The 27,695-nt window shown below is 44.9% G+C and overlaps 1 protein-coding gene across 12 annotated transcripts in view; it reads left to right on the forward strand.

Annotated features, from left to right (window-relative positions):
• The window catches only part of heph (polypyrimidine tract-binding protein 1 heph), a 364,217-nt gene that overhangs the window by 60,572 nt on the left and 275,950 nt on the right, over nt 1-27,695 (forward strand). Inside the window, exon 1 of one of the 12 annotated variants that reach the window (XM_066747744.1) lies at nt 14,373-14,573. The exons of the other annotated variants lie outside the window; for them this stretch is intronic. The gene's annotated coding sequence lies outside the window, so the exon portion shown is untranslated. Of the gene's footprint in view, nt 1-14,372; nt 14,574-27,695 lie in introns of those variants that run through there. 12 annotated transcript variants of the gene reach the window in all.

Here is a 27,695-nt window from a genome sequence, read left to right on the forward strand (position 1 = left end):
TTAAATTCCTTAAAGAATCTTTCATGCGGAGCGTTTTATCACTTGACGTATCTGTATATATATGCCTCGACCAACAGAAAACTCAATAACAAAATTGTAAATCCTCGATATAGCTTCTTTCATGAAGGTTGAAAGTGAAATTTTTATCAATTATCTTTTTAGAATCTCTTCTTTATCTGTAAATTTCGCGCATTGGCACAATTGGACTGGAGACACCTTATGCATACTACAGATATAGAATAATGTTAATAGGGGCGAGAATGACTTTTCGATCGATGCAGTTTGGAAAGTATAACGGGCGATATTCTCGAATTGGGAAGAGAGGCGAGTCCAGTCGAGTGGCTGATTTGCGTTATCGTCAGTGTACGGAAAGCTATTAAACAAGGTTAGGGGGTAATGGAGGTTTTCGAGTGCGTTGGTCCGCAAGGCTCAAGTTTGATGGCAACGTTGCATTTGGTTCCATAGGCGATACACGCGTCCATCGCGTACGCGCACACGCACAAGTTTCATGGAGGCAAGGTACATATGAGCGATGATGCTGAATTTGTACATGTATGTGTGCGCAGAATGTCTGTTTAATCTGACACGTCTCTACGTAAAGTCGGATGTGACGTGTATGAGCACACGTTATACTACACTCGCCAATGCTGCATCAGTGTTGGTTCCTATAACCTTGCATTGCTGAGTGGCAAAGCGTATACAGGGTGTCCCGCGATTAGTGGTAAAGTCAAAGCCAGAGGATAGCTTGGACTTTTTTAAGAAGAAAAGTCCTTTACAATTTTAATACACGAACAACGGTTTAAGAGTTATTAACTAAAGTTCTTTAGCCAATAAAGATGAGGCTCGTCTAGCCACGCCCTGACATTGACGCTCTCCACGGCTCTGTTTCAATGAAAAGAAAGATGAGAATACTATAGCGCCCGGTGTGTCCGTCCAGACACGCGTTCCTATAGTCCAGCGCTGTCCACGCACCTGATTGGCTGGATGAATTTTCTCGATAGCTCCTACACTATTGGTCAGATTCAAAAAATGAATTAGACTTTTCGTCTCGGAATTCCGCCCTCCATCTAGACGTCTCAGTTTCGCAAAAGAATCTGAAACACCCTGTACAAAGTTTATGGTGTGCGTATATGTACATAAATGCGGTTGCATATTGGGTTGGCCCTCAAATACGTACAAGCGCACACACGGACAAATATACCGTGGTGTCCAGGCACAGGTACATAGTAGCCAACACAAGAGCCCGCATATCAAATGGTGCGTATCACGGGATACAAGCAATTCCCATCAACCAATATTGTCATGTGGGTAATGAAGGGGCGTGCGTTGAATAAACATGCGGCGCACGGTGGACTAGCGCGCATGCGCTCGTATATGCATACGAACACGAGTATACATAGACGAATGCACGAATTTTATCTTCCATGACGTAGCTGCCTATTTTTGAATATCTGTAGAAAGGAAAGGACTGGTGGCGCTTCCTCGCAACAAGTTTTATTATCCCTCCCTGGATGACTGCTGTGTAAACACGGTAGAATTCGTCGAAACTCTTTATCGTTGAAATTCGATAGAAATACGCGGAGGAAACGTTTAAGCACGGAGTTGGCAAATGTTGCCCCAATTATTCGTACGTGTTTTGCGGTGTTCGCGTTAATGTCGGAAAATTATACGTGCGAGACAGATGGGTAGAAGCGATGTTACGCAAAATTGTAATTCGGTTGGCAAGGCTGTGTGCTTCTGTGTGGGGAGAGAGAGAGAGAGAGAGAGAGAGAGAGAGAGAGAGAGAGAGAGAGGCAGGTAGAGTGGTAAATGTAGAGTACGGAGGGAGCAGACAGCAGCGGCTTGCGTGATATTCAATAAACGAATCTATTCAGCGGTTATCTGTTGCAAACTCGTAGATATACACAGAGCCGTACAATGCGTTCCTCTGTCTCTGCTTTTCGCGCGTTGCGTCGATTCTACTTTGGCGGTCGGTATCGGTGTGGGAACTGCGCTATGATACGAGGAGATCTGGACGTGTGTGCGTGTGCCAAGTGTCCGTGTCGGCGGGCTGCCCCGTCTTTCCATGAGCCATGAGCGAATGCGCCGCGTGCGTGTTATTCGTATCGTTCTCACCGGGCACGAGCATTCCTTCCCCCTATCGGCCATTCGCTGAACGTGCAACTCACCGCGTTCCGCAATACCGACACTACACGCTCTACACCTTTCAAACTGTATCGATGAAATCACTAGCTGTCTCTGACATTTGCTCTTTCTTATTTTCAAAACAGCTATGAATGTCAATCTCTTCTATCGTACGTTCTATTTCCCTTCTTATCACACATTCTCTCTTGACCAATACCAAAAGTTTTCAATTTTCATGCTGCAAGATTGATCGTTCGGTGCTTCGAGTCCCTCGTTTCCTTTCTTTTTTTTTTTTTAAATTTGATATAATTGCTAAGCAAGGTTTTCAAATTGTAAATTAAGATTGATTCTTTGCTTAACTTTAATCAGTAGCTTTGCTTGCTTTATTTTTGTGAAAATGAGCTGGACTATCGATTATTGCAGGAAATGCTCTCTTTTGCAAGCACATGCCGAAAACAGTAAGGTTGAAATAAAGCTCTTCTCTCGTTTCGTAGTGTCTTATTATATGTAGTTTTTCTTAGCGTATAGCTGTTATTAGAAAGTCGAATTAAAAACTTTTCAAGTTAGACACTGTTAAAAATGAAATTAGAGTTCTTATATACCTTCTATATTCACGATTCATTCGTCTATTTTGTCAAGGCAAATTACATTTGACTTTTAATTAAATTAAAGTAGAAGTAGAGAACTCGCATAGTTATTTAAATACGAGATCACTCTTAATTAGCTATCATTGCGCCATAATTTTTGTTATTACGACAGTGAAAATATCTTTTGTAAGGAAGGCAAAGCATGGGAGAACAGAAAAGTTTTCAGCGTCATTCATTATACTCTTGATATTCCTGACAAGCATTTCGAACATTTTCACCGGGCAAATTTAATGTAGAAAATCAACAAGCAAGATAAATAATAGCTCGCTCGGGTATTAATTCAAACATACGTACACGAGAATCCTCCAAAGCTAAACAAACCCGAAAAACCTAATTTGTCCAAAATTTCGGTCCTATTCGGTAAATCGTGTCTTGCTTACCTTCCATTATCGTGATTCGTTGAAATTCGCTCATCTGATCAATAATCCTTCAAATTCATTATTTTCGCTAAGTGATTTTTTCGCATCAGTGCTGATTATACGTATATCGACGCGTTGGACTGCTAAAATAACGAGAAACTATATATATATATATATATATATACGTAGACTGGTTTGTAAAAGTAAAATTTTTACCATAATCGTCCGGCGCAACCAATATACTGCAGTTGGAATATATAAAGCCCGCTGTGCAAAATTTCTAGTTAATCGAATTAACCTGCGTTGTATTCGCGCAAGTGGAAAATTGTTCAATTGTTGGAGAGTCGTCGGTGCGAGAAGATAATAAAATATTAGGGAATAGGATAGGCAAATTGATCTTGGAATGGTGGTTTAATTAATTAACACGTCGAGCTAATAATAGTAATGCGAGTGAGACTACTGGATCCACATGTAAATTGAAAACCATCCATGGGCCAGGGTGTCTATGTAGCGCACTATATACACGTATATATATATATCTAATCGCGCGTGTATCCACGTATACAAGCGAGTTGTATACGGTAGGAGGGGGGGGGGGGGAGGTTTGGGTATGGTTAACCGCGCGGAGACACGTCCGCATGTTCCGCTGATTCACAAGGGATGCATTTCTCTGTTGTTTACCATGTAAGGAACATCGCGTCCTTATCCTCTTTTAGCCCGGCCTATCCTCTACCTAGGATACTCACCCACACATGTACCCGCACCACGTATCTTATTCTCTCTTTCACTTTCACCTTTCCTTCCAGAGTACCCGAACGTAGCTACGTGTCTCTCGACATCAGAATCCTTGAAATTGCTGGCCCGCTGGGTGATTGCTGCGCTGTTCAAAACCAAGCGAGCGCCAAATATCTTCCATTTAGCACGAGTCCTCCCCTGGAAGAAAAGGCAAAGACGAGACAACGAATGTAAAAATGGAGGAAGAGTAATTCAACGCAATATTGTTCGAACCTGCCGTAATTTCCTGTCATAGTGAAATGCGACGTTGCCGAAGCGTTGTCTAATATTTACGGAGATTGGAGGAACGTAAATATGTATATACGATATATAGGAGGAGAAGCCGTAGAAAAGGATGGACGAGGCCACCGAGTTCACTCTAATCGTCCTTTGTGACTGTGGCACGCGCGCTAAGACTACAGAGAGAGTACAGGTAGAGAGAGAGAGAGAGAGAGAGAGAGAGAGAGCTAGGGAGACCGCTACCACTGAAGCCAGCCAGCCAGTCGTCTGACAGACGACTCTCGACTCAACTATTGCAATTCACTCGTTGCAGAATTTCCTCGAGCTTATCGCGACGTCACAGTCTCGACGTAGACGACAACGTTGGACGCATTTGTCATTGCGCGCGAACCCTGCACCAAAGACCGATAGGTGAGCCTTCTTAACGAACGTAAATTAGTCTATCGTACAAGTGCAGCAACAACAAAGCTGCAGGAATCACCACCGAGTTTCTCTTATTGAACTTCCCGAAATGCCTCGAGACGAACAATTTCATATCCAATTAAATTCTACCCGTATAAGATACTTACTATATATATGGTACATATACAAGTGCGTTGAAACGAAAGGAGAAAAGTTTTTCAAGGTAAAGTAAGGCTGGGTGTGGTAGAAGGGGGATTTTGGCAGGAGCTAGAGCGTGTGGTGGGCAGATCCTCTGGGATATATCAGTTTAGTTTGGTGTAAGGGCTTCGAAACTGATCGCGTTTATCTCGGTGTCAAACTCCCGACAGTAGACGTCAGGCTCGGGGCTCGTTTCCATTGGAGAGAGAGAGAGAGAGAGAGAGAGCTCCTTCCTTCCTTCCTGTCTGTGCGACTCCCCCCCCCCCCCCACCCTTCACTTGCGGGCTCTCTCTCTCTCTCTCTCTCTCTCTCTCTCTCTCTCTCTCTCTGTGGCTCGTCATATTCCTATACCGGAAGATTCTGGTATGCCATCTATGCTGTCTAATAAAGGCAGGTAAGGAGCAGAAACGCATATGTATACATTAGGGTGGTCGTTAAAAAAAATTTTTTTGACGGATCCCCAAAAACCACTAGTATTTGATGAGAAACTACAGTGGTTGAAATCTGTGGCCTGACAAATGATAGAAACACGTGCCTCATTGCGATAAAATATAATTTTCGAAGAATTTTACAGTTTTCCGCTGATAACTCATTAAATATTCGATTTTATGAAAAGAAGCATATAACCTTTTCTCTGCAGAATTAAATTCTACATAATAAAGGTTCTATACATTTTTCTTCTAGAATGCATACTAATCGAGATATTGCTGAAAAATCGATCCTCTTGTTCGTTTATACACATTATATTGATATGTTTATATGAATAATTATTTTTAGTTTACCGTACAATTAACATATTTTATTAAATTAAGAGAAATAAAATGTGTAACTACAGCGAAATAAGAATAACTACTCATATGAGCATATGTCAATATAATGTGTATAAACGAAAAAGCGAGGATCGATTTTTCAGCAATATCTCGATTAGTATGCATTCTAGAAGAAAAATGTATACAACCTTTATTATGTAGAATTTAATTCTTCAGAGAAAAGGTTATATGCATCTTTTCATAGAATCGAATATTTAATGAGTTATCAGCGGAAAACTGTAAAATTCTTCGAAAATTATATTTGATCGCAATGAGGCACGTGTTTCCATCATTTGTCAGGCCACAGGTTTCAACTACTGTAGTTTCTCATCAAATACTAGTGATTTTTGGGGATCCGTCAAAAAATTTTTTTTTAACGACCACCCTAGTATACATACGTATTAGGTGCATGGTCTACGCGACAGAGCAAGCAGCATCAGAGGTTGGCATTGCCCCCCCCCCCCCCCCGCTAATTCCCAAAGGCAGCAGAAGCATTTTACCAGCCCCCCTCGATCCTCACTTTTATTCCCTCCTGCTTCGCGTCCCTCTCTCGCTCTTCTCTTCCATCCCTTTTAAGGGCTTCCCATTTCTGCCTGAATTCTCGCGGTGTCCTGTCCCACAGGCCCCTGCACCACCGGCAAACTTGAGCTCGGTAGTTAAGAAACTTTGGAGAAACTTGTTTGCGCCGTCAGAGCGAGTTTTCGCGTAGAATACAAACAAATCGCTGTCCTTTGTTGTGATCTGGATCTGGACCCCGCGATGCCAAGCAAAACTTCCTCCTCGTTCACTATTTTCCATTAAATTCATCCTTCCATCCCCCCCCCCCCCCTGCACCCTCCACCGTGTGCCAGCGAATCCTTTGATTGTTTCGGCGATTGCAAAGTGCTCTCCCCTCTCGCAAAGTAATATAATTATATATATATATATATATATATATATAGTGTATCGCGTATATTTATTAGGGTGGAATACGGCGTGAATTATTTGCTTTTTGGAAAGCTGTCAAGTAAATTTCTTCGTGCTGGCTCACAGTAGTAAATTTCATTGTCAAGCACACGTGGAACGTCGGGAGAGGCGATAATATTTTAACGATCGTTATGACTTCCGCGTTGAACTCTCGCTGATGGACGCTTTGGTTTTTTGCTCGGTCTTTATTATAGGAGGTCCGATGCTTGGTGCCTCGTTTATTAATTACTCGGCTTTCTCGACTGGTTGGCTGCTTGGCTGGTATATTTAGAGTGAGCGCGCGCTCGCGACCCTTTTAGTTCCTTTTGCTGCTACTGCACGTCAGCCTAATTGCTCTTTTTCGTCGTTACTCGCTTTTCTTTTCATGCGATCATCGGAGCTACCGGCGATCTCCTAGCGCCGCTCGCTCCGCACAAAGTAAAATTACACGGAAAGGAGGAAAGCTGATTTTAAGGTCATTTTACAGAGGAGCCTGCTGATTTACGCCAATCGGGATTACCTTACGTAAAACACTCGACAAAAGAAAAATAATCAATCGACGCGATGAAAATAAAATTGCTGCACGTCCCTGTACGACACGCTTCTTTCTACGTTGCGTCCGTGTGTCCTTCGTTGGATTGCAATATTTTGCGTGCGAAGAACCGAGGAGCAAAGCTTTCTCTCGCTCGCTCTCTCGTCAAAAACACAGGGATTATTCACTTTGCTCGCCATCGATCGAGGATAATGTGAAAAAAATACTCGATTACCGCCCGACTCTTATCGTTCCTACATGTACAACACACTTGTTTAACTTTGGGCTGAAAATCGTCCAACTTTAGCCAATACATATTCTCATCGATAACCATGATCGTTTTCCCTCTAATTTTCGCCAATGGCCCTTCAACGATATGTCTTTTTTATGAAAGAAGTCAGCGATCGAGTCCTCTCGAATACTTTTCGTCATCGAAATAAAGTACAAAACATTTTTTACCCTCTATGCGAATAGTTTAATAGCATTATATATACGACTGTAGGAGGTGAATCACTGGGGAAGGCTCGAAACAACGTTGAAAAAATAGATCGCCGAGGTTTCGTAACAATTCATTTTTCTCCTTTTTTTTTTTTCTACTGCCAGGAATTTTCTACACTTTTCCCAATGGCCCGCGTGAAATTCATCCGTTCGTTTTTCGGTGGGGACTACCGCTGGAATATAATTCGAACGCTACTATTTTAACGTAACATTCGTTTAAATTTCATTCGCTAGAATAATTAGGATACGCTGTTTCGAGCTCTCTATTAGTTATTCAATTAAAAGTTTCGTATGACTCATGGCACTTTTGCAAATCTGCAAATGTAGTGGAGCGTTTACGCAGCAGCGGTGGTTTAATGAGTCGAGAATGGGGAATGATCGCGTTGGTGTGTAGGAGTCGAGGAGAGAGGATGAAGGAATATAGAGGATGGGAGGAGGGGGGAGTTTGAAATATCGCGCAGGAGAGTCGAGCAGCGAAAGGTTCTTCGCCGCTGTTTGCTGCTGTTTGGGAGGGCAAAACGCATGCGAAATGTCATTCGGCGAGTGAACAATATCTGGATTACGTTTAGACGTCTGTCGATAGCATCTTTGAGGAAGCGAAGAGAAGGGGGGAGGGGGGGGGGGGGGAGGGGGATGCACAAGAGGGATATAGGAGTATTCGTGGATCAAAAGGAATATTCGTGCGTCGTATCGGTCGGGTTGGGTGGAAAGGTGGAAGGAGGGAGGGGGGGGGGGGGGGGGGGTACGTAGGCACACACAATCGTCTCGTAAACATGCTGGCGTGACACGTCGCAATCGCGTTTTGTCTAGAAATACGAGGCAGCAGTCCGGGGAACATGGAATTCTCGGGAAACGGGCTACATTATTTCCGTATAGACGGGAATCGATACCCATGCCCTTTTTTCCCATTGAAATTTTTTCCACGAGCCACATAGCCTAGGCTCAAAATTGTTTCGCGCACGAATAACGCCAGCAATTTTTCTCTAGATTGCCACGAGTTTCGTTATTTAACGCGGATTTTTACTCTTTCCTATATATAGCGACTGATGAAATTGGAGAATGCGAGAGAGAGAGAGAGTACGCGCAATCGAGATGGAAATGGATCGCGCGCGTGTTGGATATTTAAACGGCGCAAACTTTTCGCAAAATCGTTATTGCTTGCTCAAACATGGAGCAAAACAAAGTTGTCCACCTGTCTCTGCCTGCTAGCCTGCCTCGTGTTTCGTCCGAGTCCTAAACCTAATATAATACACACACCTATATATATATATATATATATATATATACATATATAGGTACGCGCGCACTCGCCTAGTAGAAATGCAATTTAGTCGTACGAGTCATTAAGAGTGTGGGAAAGGGAGAAGTGCGAGAGAGGAAAATTGATCGATAAACCACAAAATAAAAGTGTGCGCCGCGTAAAGTTTGAAGCAAAGCTTTCTACGTTTTTATATTCTTATTTCGATAATTTTTCTATAAATATATACCTATATCCACACATTAGCACGAGGTTTTATCGGCGTTGATTAAACCTTGCTCGCTTTGCTTCGTATCGCTCCGTCGTCGATCAATTAACTGAAAGTTGAAATGCTGTAATTAACATTATCTTAACTCGGGACTCTATTAATTCCTTCCCTCGTGTAAATAATTTCTCGTTCGAAATTTTGCTATTGCTTTTATGGAAGAGTCTTTATCCATGATTCATATTATCGAAGCCTGCTTATACCTAATACGTTTCTCGACAGAAGAATGACTAAGAATAGGAGGATACAGTCTGGTCAATTAATTAAGCGAGAGCGTTGGTGAGCAGATGGCGCAAATCGTCGGGTCATGGTAAAAAAGGAGATAGACTCTTGTTAAGAAAGAAATTTCTGCCAATCAAGAGCTCTTGATTCTACCAAAGTTTGGGTCAAATTAACTTTGTCCGAAACAGAGAGAAATGCCTTTCGTCCAATTTCTCATTTCAATTAATTTATTTCAATTATTCGCCTTGACGAAGATTATTTCGTAATTTCAAAAAGAAGCGATTAAAATTATGGAGTAAATGGGAAAATGTTTCGTTTCTTCCTTCGGACGGACGTAGCAGCGCAAAACTGAAGAAATTTATAGCGAATCGAGTCAGGTATATTTTCTGGTATGGCTTGGGTCCTCGTCCGACTTTGTCATCCCAAACAATCTGGCCGTTGAATTTCCAGGGATTCTCCGAAGGGTCCTAGGTAGCCCTTTATTCCGAGCATTTGGGTTTGCGCTTACCTGTGTAAGATTAACGGTATCGCATCGTGGTACAATTTATGAAATCCATGGAAAAAGAAATCTCTCGTAAAAATCCAATACGTATTTTCAACGAGGCTACTCCATACCATATTTTTGTCAATTTAATAGAAGTCTCGTTCACCGTATAAAAAGTCGAAAGAAAAAAAAAACAATTGAAAAGCAGAGAGTACCCTTGGAAAGGATTTCCGCAGGATTAGAGAGAGTATTATATAGTTTAATCATGGAGCGAAAAGTCATAAGTATTCCTGGTGACTTTACGGTTCCGCGAAAAGGCTTCTTTGTCAAACGGTGGCCGCGCGATAAATCTTAATTCGCACGCTGAAAGCAACATTTAGCGTTTCACTGGAGCGAGATATGGGTCTGGATCAATTTCACCCCTGCCAGAGAGAGAGAGTCGCGCAAGGGCTAACGCGCTACTTCTCTCGAAGAAACGTGAAAAATGAAATCTTATATTATTGCAGCGGCGTAGCTCGGATTTCCAAGCTGTCGTGGATCATTTTCCACCAGAAATAGGTCTTCCGTACGTTATAGAAGTGGAATAAAAATAGCTCTCCATATATATATATAGATAAGAGAGAGAGAGAGAGAGAGAGCACAGTGTATCTAATCTTAAAATTAAACAGACGTAAAACTTGGAGGATTTGCTCCGTTTGTTGTAGAGGGTTTTGCAGGAGGAGATAAATGAAATTCAATTAGGGAGCGATCGATCCTGGATTGTCTCGCACAATGAGAGATGAATCAGAAGAGTAGTGGGGACGTAGGTGTGTATAGAGTCGTCCAAGTGGAAGAGAATGAGAAGAGCGTTGGCTTATTCGTATCTCGAAGGTCGGAGGTGATTTCGCCGAGCAAATATAAGAGTGAGCAATGAGGTCGAGTCGAAGACTCTCGTAGTCTCGGAGCTTTATTCGGGTGTGTATTGTAACGCTAGGTGTGCTTATATGTATAGCTGGTGCACTGCGGAGAGTAACGATCAGATTCTGTCCCACGAGAGAGAGAGAGAGAGAGAGAGAGAGAGGCTCGGGGCTCGGCTCGACGCGCAGCGGTGGCGGCGTTGGCTCCCTTCTTCTCTGGAGCCTACATTTTTTAGAGGCAGTAGACGGAGAGCTCGATGCAACAACCCCTTTTTCTCTCGTCCCGTTGGAACCCTTTCCTCTCTCTCTCTCTCTATATAGCCCCCCTATCGCACACACACACAGAAACGTTCCTCCTCCTTGGAAGAATCGTGCTGCACTGTGCAGAGCAGGACCGACAGACGGAGAAACCCGTTCACATGGGCGAATCCTTATATATACCACGTGCGAATTTGCAAATGTAATGGTACGAGGCCATCTCGATCGTCCACGTGAAACGTGCCCGTTTTGCCTTCTTGCCCTTTGTACTCGAGCTGGCCTATAGCTCCTGCGAACTCGAGTTTCCATGCAAATGCACGCTCTACTACTCGCTGGGTCAGGACGTAAAAGTACCATATCAGCTTACCTATAAATACTAATGGAAACGCGCCGCCTCCATAGCCGCCGCCGTCGAGTCCAATGGTATTTTTATTTTTTCCCATACATATGTGCTTCGAATTCGCCGCTCGCTCGCTCGCTCGCTCGCCACCGAGCCGAGAACCGATAAATATTTCAAGCTGCCGTGAAATTTTCCTACGCAAATTGCGATTTAACGCACGTTTACGGATATATTTCTGCAAAAACTCTCCCTTTTCGGCCCTTTTATTAAATTTTACAAGGGACTGTACGCGTCCTATTGATAAATGGCGCTATAAACGTTGTACACGCCCACGTCTCGCGCGACACTTGTCTTTTATTGAATTTACAACGGTAAAAAGAACATTGCGCTCTTACTCCTTTAATTAGCAATTAGATAATTTGTTCTTGCCGTAATAGATGCTCGTGAATGGAACGAGAGAGAGAGAGAGAATCATTGCCTCTATACGTCGCGCACCACCACTATTTCTGCTTTGCATCTGTAAATCACGCGGTAATTTATGAAATTTGAATCACTGATTAATATTTAATGCACCTATTTGCATGCAATTTCTAATAATTATACTTTGCGCAATGCTCGCGAATTTCACCCAAGTTTTCTCCCACTAAAAATATGTAAATTTTCAAGAAACTTATTTACAAGTACAAAGTTCCATTATCTTTGCAGCTTCATTGGCGAATTAATTTTTGAATAATTTATTCGAGTTTCGCCGGGCGATCATTCTCTCCTATTGTTTCACGGTATTTTTCTTGGATGAAACAAGTAATACATTTGGGGGAGAGGAGGAGGGTTGAATGCTTTTTGTGGTAGTGCTAAAATCTGTTGGCTTTGAGTGAAATTTCTACATGACTGGAAGCGAGTCGTGAGTGCAGTATGAAAGAAGCTTTATGTGTGCGATCGCCGTTGGACAGATGCATGGAGTCTCTCTCTCTCTCTCTCTCTCTCTCCGCTTCGGATAGCCCGATCTAGCTTTTCTCCTCTCTCGCACTTCGTTCCGCGTCCGTGTATCCAGCACAAAGCATCGTTTTCTGCGAGGTTTCCAACCACGATGTGCAAGGTCTCTCCGTTCGTTTCCCTCTCCCCTTCCTCCCTCTCCCCCACTTCCCCTTTCCACGCTCTCTTTTATACCTCCTCTCCCCCCTCCCCGCTCTCTTTGCATCCACTGCTTCGCCTCACTCTCGCTCTCGTTCTCGCTCTCGCTCTCGCTCTCTTTCTTATTCTTATTCCCTCGAACCCACTCTCCCTATCATCTCGCCATTCGTATACTATATACATACCCCTTTGGACAGAGTGTGCACGTGCACGTGCACACAGCCTGTTCGGTCAAACAGCCAAATCGACCTTCAATCTCGCATATAAAAAATCTCATCTGCAACGCGAATATTCCTTCCTCGCTACTCGCTCGTTCATCAGGATATTAAATTCCAGCTGTAAAACTATATATTTATGCATCTACCTGGTGCATGTAACCACTGGCTTCGCGATAGGCTCTTTACGTACTGCTCCAACCATTTAGTTTTACCAAGTTTCAGAAAAATTCGTATCTCTTTGAACGGAGCGTAACGGGGCGATAGGAGGTATTATTCAAAGTTTTGGTTAGATGAGAGAACAGAGCCTCTATCCCCCCCCCCCCCCCCCCCCGAGTCGATGATTCGATTGCTTTTGTGGTCGGAGGCGTCAATGCGACGGACGAAGCACACACTGCGCGGCGTAGAAAAGAGAATATTGCGTGTAGTGTGTCGAAGCACACCTCGTGCACCAACGGTTTCCAATACCAGGATTCGGGCAATCTCATCATGGTATTGGGTATAAGGGAGAAGGACGAGCGAGATGAAATTACCGGTGTGGCACGGCAGGGTGGTGGAGAGGAACGTCTCTGAAGGATCGAGGCAGGATCGTTGCCATCGTTGGTCGATCGTCCTCTTTCAGCCGTCTACGTTCGCCTTGTGTGCATTGGCTCTCCTCTCTCTCTCTCTCTCTCTCTACCCTCGACACTTGGGCAGGCCTAACAGCAGAACACTCGGTATGCGCTATATCGTCTCCGCAAATTCTCCCACTTTTCCTCTCCGACCCCCACCCTAGGGCCTTCCCCTACCCGCCCTCCTACCCCTCCAGGCGCCACGGCTTCTCCCCCCCCTCTATTCGGCCATTCTGGCGTGCCACGACTCGTGGTGGCTAAAGTTTTAGCGTCGCTATACCTACTACCGCTCGTGGCGTGCCTGCTACCCATATAGCCGGATCTATTACTCCCAAGTTTTCGCATGGAGAGCCACCAAGAGAGTGGCTCATGGTCAAAGAACGCGCTACGCTACACTACCTTTTTTTTTTGTTTCCCACAAACTTTGTCCGTTTCTCCCGAGTTATAAACAAACGGCAGTCCTCGCGTACCGTCGCATCAACAGCGGCACAACGTGTCGTGACGTGCGTGCGCTTCCGCTCCCCCCCCCCCCCCCCTCCCTCTCGCTTCATCCTACTACCTCCACCTTGGCTCGGTTCCCCTTCTCTCTTTTCATCTCGCATCAGAGGGCGATTGCCGGTACACGCGCGTCTCACCAACGAGTCAGCCAGCCAGTCAGAGGAGTAATATGCACACATCGAAGCGTACATATATATATATATACGATCAGGCGTTTGTGCAGAGAGAAAGACGTTGGAAGTCTCTGTCTCTTTCTAGGTTGCCTCGAAACTCTCAAGCAGTAAACGCGCCACGCCAGTCCTAACCTCCAAACCAGTCTTGCCGTGACAGTTTACCAAGACGCGGCTCCTGCCGACGTTCGCGCGCTTCTGCAGTTGTTCCTTTTAGCTTAGTTGGCCCAATCTTCTGACTTCTCTCTCTCCTTTATACATCATTCTCCACGCTACCCACCTCAGACCGTCTCTCTCTCTCCCTCCCTCTCTCTCTCTCTCTCTGTCTATCCCGCATCGACACCGATCGTCGTCTTTCTCCTCCAACGCCGCCGCCGCCGCCGCCACCACCGCCACCGTCGCCTTCCACCAACAAGCGGCAAGGCAAGCACTGGCAGCGAAGCGAGTTCAAACCGACAGTGACACTCCGGCTCTTTCCTGCCACGGATATTTCTACTCTTCTTCTACGCAAAGTCCAGTGTGCTTCGATAGGTGATCGTGAAATATTGTGAACAGTGCAGTTTTAAGCAGAGTTCTCGACGCTTCGGTTTTGTGCGAATGGATTTCTCCTTAATGCCAATGACTCTTTGTTCCCAGTGAAGTTGGCCAGTTTCTGTGCGAGTGAGCATCGAGCAAGCAGCGTCCAACCGTGTTTTCGGTTAGTAGCTCCAAGCATTCACCTTCTTTTCTTCGTCCGTGCCCAAGCACGAGTTTTTGATCGGTTTTCGCGCGTTACAACTGCGCGTTTCACGACGCTCCCCGCATCCATCTCCTTCTGCCGTTACTCCCGCCTCTCGCGTCTTTCTCGCTCCTTTACTTGGCTCGCAAGCACGCACGCTCCAAATTGCGCTGTCGGCCCTCTGTCGGTTATTTAGCGAACGGAGGGCGCATGTCCATTCTGTCCACCTGCCGTTTTCAAAGCGTCTACGAGAAATATTCTCCATTTTTGCCGCGCTTCCCATCCCGTATCGTCCGCATGATCCCTCGGATGTTTGCCACTTTCAGCCGGTTCGTTCCCTTCCCTCCCCTCCGACCGCTGCTTTATAACTTAAACTCCATGCGGGTCCCTCTCGATCTGACCTTGAACGCCATTAATGATTTCAACAATTTCCTTCGGTTTAGAAAGTTATAAGGATGCTACGAAAAATCCTCTCGTCCATCGGCATCTTGTTCACAAACAGTTTCGTGATACTTTTTAAGGGAAGGGGGGGGGGGGGGGGGGCCCTCTCTCTATACACCATGAACAAAAGGCATAAATTGTTTTTCGCCTGTCCACTACGAGGAAACTGTGTGGGTATTCGTCTCGTCGTAACCCTGAACCATATAATACAAGTATCCACACACAGGCTTTCGATTCTTGAAATTTTCACCATTGTACAGTATAGTGCGTTTTGTGGTCAATGGAGTTAAATTGACCTCGAATCTAACCAAATTTAATCATATCAGTTATTTGGCTAGACATGTTTGACCGAGCCTAGCATTTTGATAGCTGTGCAGCCGAGTCACGGCCAGGCAAATTTGTGGCTGACGTAAAACGTGACGGGGACACGGAGATATTGAAATTGGTATTGTTACTGCGCACGGATATCGTTAGCGAGGACTCGAGATTTTATGGTGGAGAACGAGTATGGACGTTTCTCATTCTTTTGAAATGATTCTTTTGTTCGTCGCTCGATGCAGCTAAATATTGTCTCGCATCAATATCATCTCTCTTGTTTTATCATTAGATGGGATTTTCAGGAGAATTGTGTTACCGGAGAACGTCCTTGAATGGTCGGGTCAAGTTGCTCTCGCGAAGATCCTATTCGGCACACGTTGACAGAACGCGTAATTAAGTTAGTAAGCGAGCGTGTCTTGACGAAAGTTGTCGCTTGCGTGAAATTCCCCCCCCCCCCCCCCCCCCTCTTTCCCACATCACGCGTCGCTACCCGTCTCCTCTACCACCCATTGTCGATGGAAATTAGATTTGACCGAGCATTCAGACCGTATCTTCCTGCAAAGCTAAAATGGCAAAGTATTGCGCGACAAGCAAACGCCTCGGTGGTATTAACACGCTGCTAAACTCTCTCGCGGTGCGTAACTCGACGAACGTCTCTGGAAGGGAATTAGAAACGTGCTTCCTTCCTTTTATGCGTCGTACAGCCAAGGTCATCCATCGATCACCACGAGTACACTCGCTGTTACGAACCTCATCATCATCATCATGGTCCTATTCGAGTGTCCCGTGCGCGTCTTTCCAACAGCTCTCTCGCACTCGACGCTGCTTCACCAATCGATTTGCATCCAATTATGCAAACACCTGCGCCGAAATTCTAGTGTCGCGGCGCGGCACGGCATATCGAGGAAAATCGAGCGATTCGTTTCTATTATTGTCATAAAGCGTTTATCATGATTCGAAGGATTCGCGCAATATTGCACGTAATCAGAATGCAGCTTGAGCGCTCGTGTCTCTAAAAGCTGGATCAAATCTAATTGGAAAGTACGAAATATCTGTGCAATGTGCATTTTTCTCCAAGCCCCATCGTCTAAATTCCCGACGAGTCTGGCGCCGTGGAATTTCTCGGTTGGTCACGATATATCTGTAATTCGAACCGTGATCCGAATAACGAGGCTAGGGAATGGGGGCCAAGCGTAAGATGGCAATAATTTCTTTCCCAAATGAAGAGTGATTTTGCTCTCGCTAATGCGGAATACAATCGTTTAATGGCCGAGAATTTTTCGCGAGTTACACACTGACGGTTCCGAAAGCCCAAACCGGTTCTCTCTCATCCCGCGGTCTGCCTCTTTTTACGAAACCTCCCCTCTACTCTCCTGCTCTATACCGTAGCACGACGACGAACAGCTAACTAGACTCGTGCAACGTGTCTTTTGCAATGTGTGGTCGACTTGTATTAGCTCGGAGAATCGCGCAATGTACCGCAAGATCGTCTCGTTGGATTCTCCCATACCGATCCGTCAATGTGTGTGTGTGTCTACGTATCAGCTGTTTCTCCTAGGAATGACAGTGTGACGGTTGATCTCTCTCTCTCTCTCTCTCTCTCTCTCTCTGAACCTCGTGCACCTTTTATCCCCACGTGTATCGTGAATTATTTCCATCTTATAATTAGCGAGGCAAGGCGAGGCGAGGCGAGGTTTTTTCGCATATAAAAAAATCCTGTCTCGCCAATATCGATCCAGCTCACGAACCCTCGTCCCACGTTGTCTTTCTTCATTTCTCTCTGTTCCCACGTGGTGGCGAGGCAGAGTGCCCAATGTTTTCAGGACGCGTCGTAACTGAAATTGATGGCTGCCCTGTGCAAAGCACGCCGAGCATGCGCTCCAAGGACCCACGTCTCTCCCTCTTGCTTTTTACTTCTCCGAACAAAAATCTATCGGAAGCACGCTACAAAAAACACTCGTTTCTTACATGTTTTTTTTTATCTCTATTTCTTTCTATATTCTTAATTTGTCGTACTATTTTTTGTAGGAATAGATCGCGTTTTTCTTTTATTTTGAGAGAGAAACAAAAGGCGTAGAGTATAGTCGTCGATGGGGGATTTATCATGATTCAAATGGTGTTGTGCATTCAAGTTGGAATTGTGATGGATCTTTTTATAATGCTTGGAAGGAACAGGTTGGTTTGTTTTGTTTTTTATTTCTTACGTAATTTGAAGAAAAGCAGCCACGTGGCGGTACTAGTTGCTTTTTATTCAAGATTGCGGAACGTTTCTGCTTTAGTTCCTTCGACATGGAAGCATTTTTTGGCGAGGTTACGATCAATGATTTTTAAAAATTGACATTGGTCATTTGACTCGCTCCTCTCGTTCCTTTGCTGATTTTTGCTACTCTGGAAAAAGTTGATGCTTCTTTGCGCGTTCGGAAATCATTTAATAGGAATACTTGATACAGGATAGAGTATCCTCCCCCTCTGCGTACTCCTAGTGGCGCGTATATACCGGAAGCGTCCCGAAGGCAAAATAAACAGGAGGGACTCTTCTTACTCCCCCCCCCCCCCCCCACCCACCCACGGTCTCTCCAAGTCTTCTGCCAGTGACGTTGAAAGCGGCAGAAATTTCTTGGAAAATTATAGTTGGCGCGTTCGATTCAATTAAATATATCTTTGACTTTCACGGAAAAATATCTGAAAAGCAAGGCTCGATGTTGGTTTGTTTAACTTGCACTTTTACGAGCCGCGCACGCGCGCTAACAAAACAAACAATGTTTTCAATATTCAACTGGTGCCTCGCGAAGAGAACTACTCTCCAAGCCTTTCTTTTGTTTACCTGCGGACGATCGTCTTATTTTTAATAGCCCCTAAAAACCTTCGCCGCGTGTTATTAATTCCAGTGGTGGGTTCGTCGTCGAAACCAGACATAGTTTTTCTCTACGCTATTTTAAGAATTATCCTGGTCCGTACCTCGAAATAACTCGAAAGAGCAAAAATACCCTAACATTTACAAGCTATTTTCATTTTAATCTTCCCTGCTGAAAGTTGCACGCAGAGTGTTACCGGTGTGACGATGCAATTTTCATAAAATGATCTGCCCAAATGAGTACGGGGGGCGCATTCTCATTCGGTAATTATAACAGAAAACAAGTTTAACCAACCGATATCGCTTTCACTCTCTTTCGCGCTCGTTAAATCGCGAATTGAACGTGGTATAAAGTAAGTGTTATTTTTCCACCACTGGAATCTATCTCGCGCAGCAAAAAATAGAAACATCCGAGATTTTTGCCTCGCAGGCAGATAGTTGCGAGCGAAGAATATTGCCGGTGCTCCAGCTGCAACGTGTCCATGATACGCAAAGTTTCTCGTATAATTCCACTCGAACCTCTTCGTCTCGATCGGATGGATCAACACGATTGCAGTCAGCGGGGAATTTGAAAAATCTACTCGTTTGATTATTGCAAGAGTAGAGTAGTGTAGGAGAGGGGGGTTGCCAGAGGCATACAGGGGAGAGCTTTTCTCTCTCCCACCGTGACTTTTCATGTATATGCGTATAAAGCGGTGGTACGCGTTAGCCGATATCTCGAGTAAGGTTTTCAGAATTGTCCTGTACGCTCGAGGTTGGCGCGAATCGCGGCGATTCTCGAGCGAACATCGCGAGGAGTTGGTGCGCGCGCGAGCGCTGCAGAACGAATTATCCAACTAACGCGCGCTCGCTCGACGATCCGAGGCTCTTCAACCAGGAAGCGAGTAATTCTGCCATCCGACCGAGCCGATCCGTGCCGTGCCGTGCCGAGTCGAGTCGAGTCGAGCACATACACCCACACACCCTCTCCACCGCCCCATCTTTGCCACCGCCGTACGTACCAACCAGCCGCTATCTAATTAATTCTAGCAAGACGAGCATGCGCCGATATTCACGCTTCTGCAAAACTTTTATCAATGACGAGCCATGCATCTGTAGTATACACCATACGCACACACACATATATGCAATACGCCACACCCATCCACCCGCATTGAATATTTTTTAACGAACCAACCAACCTTGCGGGCCCATCCTCCCGCGTCAAATTCGTACATACATTTAATTGGGATTTTGTACCACTCACTATATGTATATATATATAACAAGGAATAATTATTGCTACACAAAAGTGCAGCTTCGACAAGTCTGACTCGCTTGGAAAGTACATTGTTCGCTCGGTATAATATAATGCTCGGTTATAAAACGACCATCTTCTCGTGACCTTTGCGTCTTTGAAAAGGTCATGCGTTTATGGTTTCTATAGTGTACTGTTATTCGAATGGATGCGAAAATTAGTATAGTCGGGTTTTCAAGTGGAGGGATTGGCAAAGTTTTTAATAGTGCAAGGTGCGAGGTGAGAGTTTTCAAGATTTTCGGCTTGTATCCTTCTGGCTTTTGGTCAATGGCTATTTTGGTTCGGGTAACAGGCTAAAGCGAGAGTGTGTTGCTGCCGGTCCAAGAGAGCGAGAGAGAGAGAGAGAAAGAAGATGTGCGGGTGGGACTGAGAAGTTGACATTGTTATCGACGTCTCCCCGTCACGATTGGAGACACCGCCACCTGCCTGGCGTGTCAACAGACCTATTTCGCCAGCTGCGACGCCTTCTGCCTCTGCGCTCTCTCTCTCTCTCTCTCTCTCTCTCTCGCACGCGCGCGAGCGAGCGAGCTAACACTTTCGATCGATTATACACTAGTAGCTGTGTAGCCTGTGCGCTCTTGCACGCGTCTCATCGCCGCAACCCGAGCGTGCAAACTGCCCGCGTCGACACGCACCATTTCCTCGCGATACGTCATCTTCAAGATTCTCAATTATCAAATCTCCTCCACCACCACCACCTTCCACTCCTTCCCAGCCATCCTCCTACCTACTTTCCGACCGTCCCTACTTAGATACGATCGATTCGAACCATCGACAGTGCTATTTAGATTTTTATGCAAACTTTAAACTTAATTAATCTCGCTAATTGCACTTTGATTAATGTATTTTATGATTAATATATATTTCTATCCTTTATTTTACACTTGCTAGTACATGTCTTGTTTCGATTCGATCGAATCGAACGATCGACGGTATTTTATTTACATTTCCTTGCAAACTTTAAACTTTGTTTATTCCGGTAATTTCTCATTTTAATGAGGATAAATAATATAATTATTAATCAATGTTCATCCGTCCCTCCTTTTATTATACATTCTCGTATCTTAAATTGTTTTCTGCTCCACGTTAAATCTTCTTATCTGGTGACTTAGTCCTGGAAATTCAATTCGATGTAATTTATTTTAATTGAAAAAGCAAATAAAACATTATTCAGTGACTTATTTTCCAAACCGACTACTCGATGATTCCCAGAAGACTCAGCGCTCGAGCATTTGACAGGGCTCTCTCATATTATATACCCGAGCATCGACAATTTCTACAACTTCCAGCATAAAGAATTAGAATACTTGGAAGTCGTTCACAATTATAGCCGCGCGCCGATCGCAAAGTAGAGCGCTATCCTTGTAATACGGAAAGACGACGATCTATCGAGTCGAATTCTAAAGCATAATAATAATACCAACATCCGGAGAACACGGATCGCGTCTTTCCCAGAAGCGTAGCAACAAGTCTAACAATGAAACAAATGCTGAAAGATATTATGACGCATGTAAAGAGAAAAAAAAGCATTGACTTTGATCGACGACAATATTACACGCATCTCTATAGAAACTTTAAACTTTGCCTCGCGCTATACTTGCACTTTTAATATTAGACTTTTGACACTACTTTAATATTGCAGTTTACCCCTGTAATCTCCAGCGATCTTTATTAAACTTTTACCGATGCAGCTTTCACTCCCTGCAGAATATCGCAATGTTCGTGGCCAAATTGTTCATGAAATATTTTGTCCATGGTAATTATGTAAGCGAAAGTAAATTGGTTAATTAATATTCAGAATGTACGAGCGTAAATGGCAGATTCGATGAAATATGTAGCTTTCTGTCATGGCAGCGTCGCAGTTTCGCTGAATTTTCATACGCGCGCCTTTTCATCGTTAGAAATACAATAGAATTAGTTTGAAAGCAGCGGCCTTAACGGTATATTGATAGAGAGGGGGGAGAAATACTAACACAGCGCATCCGATTACTTTCTCGCGCTCTTATCTATCTACCATTGTGCAGCGATTGTCGGAGTCTGGTTGGTTCGCTGGCATATTTTAAAGAGTCCAACAGCTCCGACTGTAATTACCTTCAATTACACCGTTAAAACTGCATCGGTGCGTGTATATCTAACCAAGTCGAAAGAATAACAGGTAAATCTGGACGAGCGAGCCGGATTATCCCACCCCCCCCCCCCCCCCCCTATAAAGGTTGCGCAAACCGAAAAAGCTCAACGATTTTATTCGAAAAACATGGTAATTACTGAGCGACGCGTTGATATCCAGCAGCAGCAGCGATACGATAGCAGGACTCCCCCCCCCTCGACACAATGGACCCATCAACCAGAACAGAAGCAAAACAGATTGCTTTCTCGATCGCAGAGCGCGCAGGCTTCGTTTTCCTACGTCGCTTTTCATAAATCTACGAGCCAGCCACCACGATCCATCGATCTTACCAGCGAAAAATCCAAAATCACCGCCTGTCCAAATCTAAATTAGCTGCAACGTGGTGCGTGTTAAACTCGAATGTAGTAGCAGAGACTCGATCGAGTCGAGACCGAGGGACTTTGTCTCTCCAGTTCAGACTACTACTCGAGACTCATTCCGTTGGGTCGTTAAAAGCGCTAAAAACCTTGGATGGCCATGAGACCGGTTAAGCAAACAGGAAGAAAATAAGGTAATCCTGTAATGGTATATACTGCTGCTACCACTAGACTTTCCTGCACTGGCTCTTTGAAAAAGTAGTGGCGGACGCGATGCCGGATAACCCAGCTTAAATACTTGAACCAGCCATTCTGCATCGGACCAATGTGTCTTTCGTTCTTCCACTGGATGATAAAAAACTAGCCGCTTCGAGCGCTCACCTTTAAAGCGCCGCGTCTTGTACGCGCGCGCCTCTAAATTCTGCGCGGAGCTGTTACTCGTAGTGCCTATTATATTATGTATATATATATATATGTATGTAAGTAAGTTGTACGTATAGAGAGGAAGATGACTGTTCCTCTCGCTAACGCGGCGCTCGCGAGTCTCAGGGTCATTGACCTTTAAAGAAGGATAATACTGTTTCACAGTTCTTTGTATCTTTTGAACGAGTGCATCGATCTCGGCAAAGAATCGTAATTAGTGTGAATTATGGCAAAACGCGCGTAGCGTGCGTTTGATGCATTATGCTTGGCTGGACGCATAGAGATTAGCGGTAGTAGCGAATCGAATAACTCGATTGGTCGAACGACCGAGCGGCCAAGCGAATCTGTTCCGTTTCCTGTCCGATGCGCGCATACGTGCTTCATCTACCATCATGGGACACAATTCAATGTTTGCTTTTTCCTCCTCCATTCCGCCGCTGCTGCCCTCTCACACACACGCACATCCCCATCATGTACATCATTGCGGCTTTTTTCATCATCTTCCTCGTCGTCGTCCCCCCCCCCCACCGAATCAATGCTCGTTTCAACGATCGCGCAATATCCCAACTAACTCTCACGAATAAATCTCTTCGACCAACTTATATCTGCCGAGCTTCCAAATTTTCCATCGACGTTCCTTCTCCTCCGATATATTATTATTAGTAAATTTCATTCTTCCACGCAAGTTTCTACGTGGAACGATTTTACGACACGACTCTTCGCCAAGAACATCCGCGCCGCGCGTGGATCAAACTTGCACGGAATCTCCGTCGCGCGTAAAGTTTTAAGCTTCGGTAATGGCCCTGCACGAGCAAGCCGCTCGTTTTATCAGCTTATCTCAGTACACGAGGGTAAATATTTGAATTAATAAGTAAGTCCACTCTTCGTTTTGATTCTCCTCGCAGAGTATTATAGGCATATGCCGTGCCGTTGACGCGAGGAGACGAAAGCCTGCCTGCGTGAAATTACTATGAAAAACTTGGCCGTGACTAATTAAAGCACGCAAACCTAATCAGAGTTATACGTATCGTCGAATTTCAAATGTTTTTATCAGCGTAATTGGTGGAAAGAGAAAGAGGATGGGTAAATAAAGCGTGGAACCATTGAAACTCATTGGTTGTAATTTTTATTACGCTCCTCGACTTTACTGAGAAAATCACCGTAGTCGGGAATATTTTTTCAGAATATTCCATCCAAGTGTTTGATTAGAGCACGCGAAGGAGTGCTCCTCCTCGAATATACTGACTTGGTGCGTCGTGAGATTGAAGCGAGAGAAAGATTGCTCGACCATCTCTATTTCTCTTCCGCCAATACTAGCCAGAAGTCAGCCCGCAATCCGGCGTAAACGGCCTTCTTCTTCTTGCGCACTCGACACTTTGAGTCGATTACTTTCACGCTTTTTGGTCATCCAGCGTCGGGAGCAGCACGAGGCGATTCTCGATGGATTCATCCGTCTTGTATTTACATTCGCGTCACGCTGCTGATATGATAAGTTCGCATAATGCCCCTCGGTCTATTCGCTGAAAAGAATAATTTACGTAAAAAGCGAGGTTAAACATATAGAGATAGGGCAGCGTGTTCGAAAGATACAAAAATTGGCCCGCTGCTGGTGATGCTGTAGCGTTGCATATTTTTTGCTTCTCCCATAGGCATCGAATCGCGTTGAATGCAAAATTGGGGCAGACAAGACTCGACTGATAAGCCATGTTGGTTTAACCTCGAGTATTCACGCCAAGCACCATTCAACGCGAGTCTTGGCCTATTCTGAGCTTCCTTTCTGTCGATGCGATCCCCTTTTTAGATACTTTACACGACACTTTTCATGCTAACCTTTTGTACAAACTACGCGCTCTTATTTGCAATGTTATTCGAATAAAGAAATCATTTATTACCTATATATATATATGACATTGGGAGAAAAGGGAAAGGTCGGAGAGAAATTTTAGAGCACGGAGAGTCCCGAGGAGCGTCGAGCGAGGGACGCGCGAGTTCGGGTTGGGTTGGGTCCCTTCGTGGTCACGATCGAGCGCCTTTGTGGATCGTCGCTCTCGTCGAACGAAAGGGACAGGGAGAAGTACGGGCGTGGAATTTGTTTGTGATTGGTGAGTCTTGAATGGTGAAAAAGTGAAAGTATGTTGGTGGGTCAAGTGTGTTTGGTAAACGTTGCGTAACCTTACCCGTAACCTCCTTTTTCTTAACGAGCCGTGTATCTCTCTCTCTCTCTCTCTTTACTCTGCTGCTCTTTGCGAATTCTCACCTCGCAGGACAATCCAGATATTCGCCAACTTCCGTTGACAAACGCGCAATCACACTCTTTCTGTTACCACCCCTCTTTGCGCGCACCGTTCGAACGTTGCAATTTTTCTATTTTTCCACTGTCCAAATAACCGGTCGAGGTCAATATTTGTCAAACATTTGGAATGAATCGTGCAACGAACGAACGAACGACCAACTCCAGAGTGAAATGAACGGTGAAACTGTTCCGTGGAGATGGTCCAGAGAGGTTTCGGACGAGTGTTTATATTTATTGATAGAGTTGGAAATATTTGGGGGGACGCGCTCGTCGACTTACGATTAATTCGTTGCGTCCACTCTCGGACGAGAACACGCGCGCACCATTAAAGCGATGAAATTAGAAAATTGTTTCGTCTTACGCGCGACCGGGACATATCTCGGTTATTAGGTCGTCGTGGCTGCCGTAAGCTCAAACTTTATTCTTACGCATTTGTGCATGTGAAAAAACCTGTTTTATCCAAAGGATCAAGAACATCCAACGGTTTTACTGATCCGTGCCTTGGATAAACGTAATCTGCAGAAGCTACCTGAAGAAGAAGAAACTTGCTCGACTCGGGGGGACGGTGAAAAGTCCATTAAACACCACATTATACCATGTCAATTATTTAAAAGTAGTTAATAAAGAGCAGATTACTCGACCTTGCTTGATTTATGTATGTACTTGTGAAATAAAAGAATTCTCAAACTGAAGAATTTTTCATAATTTAGCATACATTTGTATACTATACTGACGTGCGTCAAGGACGTTTGTGGAATTACAGCGAAAAGCTTAGGCTTGTAACGAAAGGAAGAAAATTGGTAAGCAAAATTGTAAATAAATGTCCATGAAACGTCAGAAAGGAATATTTTTTCGAGTTTCGCGGGAATGAGCCGCATTCCATTCGCGTTACGTAGATCATCGATCAGGATATCGGTAGCAAATGAGTATATAATTACTTTGCAACAACGTAGCACGCACGCCAGTTACTTTCTTCGCACGAAATTGTTTACGCGTGTCAGAAAAGTCTGTGATCCTTCCAGAGATTTTCTCTCTGTGTATCCTTCGGAGTATTGTTTGGCAAATGTTCAAGGTCGAATCGAAAATTCGACGCGAAACCTTGAGACTAATTTAGCATGGTCGCACATCCTGATCTACGAAACTCTTAAATAGCCAGCAACAACACTTTTAAAACCTGTTTTCCCTCTTTTTCTCCAGCGTTTTTCGTCCAATCTATCGTCGGTTTTATCGGTCCATCCGTTGACTCATCATTGTCGATCGTGCCATGTTCGAACGATTGGCAACTTTTTCCCCTCCTCTCTCAACATTTTCTCTATACAAATCTACCGTGGTTAACAGTTGTTGGTTTTTGTCTTTGCTGTTGGAGAGTGCAAAGGCTGTAGCTTTTGGAAAGCCTTTGATACGCTTCCTGACGAACAAAGGTTGGTCCGTGCCAGGTGTATCGTGACCCCGGCATCGAGATCCCACAATGTCGTGTCAGAAGGGAGTTGGTTGGAGGATAAGGTAGAAGGGAGAGAGAGAGAGAGAGAGAGAGGGGGGGGGGGGGGAAGAGTATACAGAACGAAGGGGAAATACCCTGGTTTTGCGGAATTAGGACGATGAACAGATGGTACACCTTACCTTTCTCACGAACGAGCCCTCGCTTATGCCGCTCTCTCGTAATGTTCTCCTGCTTTCGCGCTAAAAAGCAGAATCTTCCGTGTATTTTTGCTTGGAAAGCTGCTTATGAGCTGAGCTTTTCTTTTGGCAAAAAACATCTTTGTTCGTGCGGAAGCATCCTTTTTGGCATGGCTGTTGATTTGTATAATTGAAGAGTCACCATGGTGATGCTCCGACTCCTCTAATCCCCCTTCCATCCCTATTTTACATCAGTTCGAACGATGAAAATTCGGTATACCGTTAACTCTATACAGAATAACGTGTATCGCGTTGTAACAACTGCGTGCAAAATAAGAGAGACAAGTATCCAAGGAGAAGAGAGGTGTTGCGCGCGTAGAAACGTTGGAGGAGGAGAATAGGCGTGTGCAGCAGCAATACAGCGAGTGGTAATAAGGCTGGTGTGAGCGACGCAGAGAGAGAGAGAGGAGAGAGAGAGCGCGATAAGGTCCTATCACGGACATTACAATGCTTGGAAAACGTGCCGCATCGGTTTTCTCACACTGCGCCACGCGGGCGGCGACGTGACGTGACGCGACGCGACGCGACGCTTGGTCCGACAATAACGCGAGAATGGCGTTCTTGTTCAATAACAAAAAAAGCGTAGAGTCTCGCGGACGAAAGAAACGAACAGCGGCAGAAATAGCAGCGGAGAGATTAGTCAGAGTTAAAAGCGGCTGAGCCAATCAAACGGTACGACTATAGATCCCGAAACAATTATACGAGTGTGCACGGTTGCTGTTATCGCGAGCAACGAGTCTCTCGCTTTGTAAATAGTTCGAGGAACGTTAGCCATTTTCTATCTTATCGTCGCTTCCTTTTCATTTGAGACGGTATCGCGCGCGATTGGCTGTTATGGCTCGCTGACTGACAAACAGTTCTTCGCACACAGGTGCAGCAGCCTCGTGTGCATTGAATTTCCTGCGTGCACTGGCGAGGAGCATACACATATACGTGTGTGTGTGTGTGTGTGTGTATAGAGCGCGGGACCGCAAAGAGGATTCCTCCTCCGCTCGCGAGTTGAGAACCACTGCGTCTGCGCGTGGTAAGTTGTGCCGCGCGATATATGCGTCAGCCCCGCGTGTGCGTGTGTGCTGCCTAGTCGCGCGTCTTCCGTACGCGGACGCTCGAAAATATTTTCTCTCTCCCCCACCTACGTGAAGATTCAACGAGCGTACAACGGAAATCTCGTTAAAGATCTCGATGACCGGATGTTTCCTTAAGGAGTCTCCGAGAGCCTTCGACGTCCTCCTCCTCCTCCCTCCTCCTTTCCCTCTTCTTCGCGTCACCGTTCTTCTTTCAGAAGCGACGTTCCTCCAGCCTCGAGTTCTCAAC

Source organism: Prorops nasuta, unplaced genomic scaffold (assembly GCF_024137725.1).
Source record: "Prorops nasuta isolate Cenicafe-Biocafe unplaced genomic scaffold, Cenicafe_Pnas_1.2 PNAS00003, whole genome shotgun sequence".
Lineage (NCBI taxonomy): Eukaryota > Metazoa > Arthropoda > Insecta > Hymenoptera > Bethylidae > Prorops > Prorops nasuta.